Source organism: Phalaenopsis equestris, unplaced genomic scaffold (genome assembly GCF_001263595.1).
Source record: "Phalaenopsis equestris unplaced genomic scaffold, ASM126359v1 Scaffold000711, whole genome shotgun sequence".
Lineage (NCBI taxonomy): Eukaryota > Viridiplantae > Streptophyta > Magnoliopsida > Asparagales > Orchidaceae > Phalaenopsis > Phalaenopsis equestris.
The window spans coordinates 832,531-836,626 of record NW_018165151.1 but is presented as its reverse complement, the minus strand read 5'-3'; positions in this window follow the sequence as shown (position 1 = coordinate 836,626).

Genomic DNA, 4,096 nt, shown 5'->3' with positions numbered 1-4,096 from the left:
CTCCGAAGTGAGAGTCGGTATCCTCCCAGCCTAGCCGCAGAATCAGTAACAAAGCATAGGATTAGTCAATGTTCTTTATGCTTGGACCAATGGGTAAAGAATAGGTATGCTCCTATTTGGTACAATCCAATTTGAACCTATTCAATTTATTCATTCACTTTAATTTCTTAACAAGGAGAAGGATGCTTTCTTATATATTGAACTTCACATTAGAAACTTTATTTGTAGAATTAATTATTTAAGAGTTATATATTGTTGTGATTAAGTATTGATTTTTTAAATCTTAGTTCGTAGCCTCTAATATTACTCTTTGTGGGATCGATATCTAGGACTCCATTAGAGCCCTGTATTACTTGAGCGATATGTATACTTGCGTTGATAAGTGTGACTTTACCATTATTGAATATTTTATATATACATCTTTACTGACTCTATAACCGTTGTCAAGTTTTTGGTGTCGGTACTGAGGAATTAAATCTTCTAGTAGCAGTATTAAATATTTGTATTTTTAAGCATATATAAAGTCGCTGTCACCTAACGCTTAGGCGCAAAACCTCGGCGCTTAGGTGCCCTAGTTCATTTTTGCACATTTCTTCATTGTTGCTCCAAAATTGACCATTTTTCACTCCTTTTAGCATTTTCCATCCATTTGATTGTACCTGAAAGAAAAACACACAAATATCTTCATTAAGACACAATATGTCAAAAATAAGTATAAAAAATGTGTATAAAATACTATATTTTAGGTGTGTCAAAATCCCCCAAACTTAAGATTTTACTTGTCCTCAAGCGACCCTTCAATCTTTTAAAAACCAATATAAGTAGATGATGTATATGAGTTTCTCTAGGATTTACCAAAATTTTGATGTAGATATCTAGTAGTCTAATTTAGAAAAAAAATATTTGTAAATGAGACCAAATTAGAGTTTAGAAATTTTTAATGTTAAGAAATATGAAAATATGAGTTTTTATCAATATGAGTTTTTATCTAATTCAGTTTTATCTAATTCAGAAATATTGTAGGTTTTCCAAATATAGAGTTTAGGCATTTTATCATCTCTACTTAAAAAAAATTCATTAAGCATAATTTTACTTACTATATTATATCATTAAGCTTAAGAGTTTCTCAAGTCTTATACTTTAGAAAGATCAAATGTGGAACCAATTTTAATTAGGCACTAATCCTCAAGCTTCTCCTCCCTTTTTTAATTTTTTTTTAGGCAAGGATTACTATATCTAGATAGGCCTTTAATGATTTTGAATTCTACTTTTACTTTCCTAAAGCAAAGAGTTGATATTTTTCTTTCACTTAAAAACATAATAATAGTTTTGAAAATTAATTTCAATAAAAAAATTTAACTTTTGAAAATAAAAGTCTAAATCTTTTAAATTTTTCAAAAATACAATTTTTCTTACTAAAGATAATTACCCTATATTTAACATTTTCCACACTAAAAAATTTTTAACTTTAAGTTTTTCTTCATTACTATAAATTTTAACTACTAATACTAATTTTTCTTACTCATTTCTATATTCAAAATTTTACTTCTCTAATATAACTTCATATACATAATCATTTTCTTCAAATCAAAATCAAATTTATTTGAAGCAAAATTGAGAACAAATAAACTTTTAATTCCTTAGAAAATTTTTCATCGCTCCCTAAACTTAAATTTTTAATAAAGATAAAATATTTTAGCATCATATAAATATTGGCAAAAATAAAAATATAAAATAACATGCTAATCGAAATTTTCATATCCTAAATATGCAACTACAAAAATACTACAAAAATTAAAAACAAGATCAAGATTAAAAATTAAATTGATCAAATTTTAGTTTTCTTAACATATAGAGATTCATCAGACTTCTATGCAGTGGAGTATAACTTAAAAGCAAACAATTACACTAACAAACATATATGATTATAACATAAAGAAAAATAATTGGTAGTAAATTGAAAATTTTAAACATGCAGCTTTTAAGTAAAAAGTTAGCTAGATTCTAAACTTTCCTAAGATCTCAGAATTAAGTTAAGCACACACTAACTAAATATATTAAACAACACAATTAACACATTTACTACCACACAAACATAATATATACTCACAAAACATAAATACATCACAATAGGTGTACAAAGCAAAACGGTCTCAACAATAACAACTGAAAAACACAACAAAAAGTACAGAAAAACTGCACTAACAACAAGTCATAGCAACACATACACTAAAAACATCAAACAAAACTAAAAATCCAAACTGAACATCCTCTTCCTTTTCATCACTATCTTCACTACGCCAAATAGTTGCATGCTCATATGGTGGATATCTGGGGTATTGAGGAAATACAACATTCTGGTTACCTCTCATAAGGTTTTCCATAGCTAAATTGAATTCACCCTTATAATCACTATGTCTCTTGATATACCCATCCATATGTTCTACAAAATGTTCTAAATTTGATACCTTATCCACAATGTAGTTGACATTGTAAAAAATCCTTTTTAATAACTGTGACTGAGAATCAGATCCATAAGTCTGACTCCGTCATGTAGATGCATGTGAAGTAGAAACTCATGACGTCGAAGCAGCAGAACTACTAGAGAATTCACCCCTCCAACCAAAAATAGAATAATGTGAATAAGACTTCACATTCAAACTGGTAATAGGTTTTAGTGGCTATAAGATCTCATCTCAGCAGTCAAATCTAACTCCAGCCTACTCGCATAAAGAAAAGATCAAGCATGTGAATCCCAAACCCACAGTAGTAGCAGCGACTGTAGAACTGGTACTAACTCCATGAATCAAAGCTCCAATATCAATAGGCTTGAACTGCTAAATGCAATAGTTCAAGGTTTCTCGATCTCAAGTCACTTCACTGAAATGATTCTTAGGCAGTAGACGAGCAAAAATAAAATAATGTCATGCCTTTGCAGTGGCATCCAACTTTGAAGCAGAAAAGTTGACTCTTATTTCATTTGTTATCTTTCATAACCCTCTTGTAGTAGCCAAAGATGAAATAATCTCTTCTAACTCCTCCTCAGTAGGATAATAGTTTGAATAAAAATACAAAGTACTCGGTGGAAAATGATAAAACTTTTTAATTACCTCAGGAGAAAAAGGCAGTGTCTTCCCCCTCACAATGACTCCTTCTTCATCAGCTTCAGGAAGATTTGCATAGAACTCCCACACAACATAAATCACTACGACAACAAAAAAACAACAGAACCGCTCCCACTGAAGGCGAACAATCAATTCTTCAACTTCTTCTGCCAGACTTTTAAAACATCGCTCATGAATCAACTTTCTCGAATGCAGTGCATCACTGTATCGATCCTGAGCTCTCAAACTAACAAACTTTTTTGAATCATTGGTTGAATCGAATGGAGCCTTCCCCTTACTCCTCTTCATTCTTGGTGTCATTTCCTAAAAAATGTATAAAATTTAAAATAAATTTCACATTCAACTCCAAATCACAACACTAAACTCCTAAAAGCTTAAACTAATAAATCCATGCCTTTTCCATAGATTTTTCTCAAATTTTCAAATTGAATAGTGATTTTCGGGTAGCTCATGATTGTGCTCAAAATACATGGAGAAAATAAAAAAATTTTGCATAGATGTGAAGCTCTTACGTCAAGGATATCAAATCTAGCAATATTTTCTCCAAATCACCAAGAAATCTTCAAAATAGGGTGTGCCCTAGCTTAGAAATCATGAAAACCCGAGTAAGGAGGTGAAGCGAAGGTGCGTTAATGGAGTTTCGGACAGATTTTTTCACTTAAAATCGTTCGCAAACCAATTTTTGTGTGCAGGCGTATAAGTGTGAATGGTTTGACGCTTAGGCACTGACCAAAGGAAAATATGTTGAGATTTTCATACCTCTTTTATACTATTTTTAATGATATTGCACTTTAAAGAAAGGTATTTTTGATGTTTTGTTGCAGGAATGATGAATTAGGGTCAATGGAGCAAAAAGATGCAAAAAGGAGCGAATTTGTAGCAAAAAGGACCAAAATATGGATAATTGAACTAGGGCGCCGACGTCGCCATCGAGGCCGCGGACTGCGAGCTTTTCTCGACGCCACAGGACA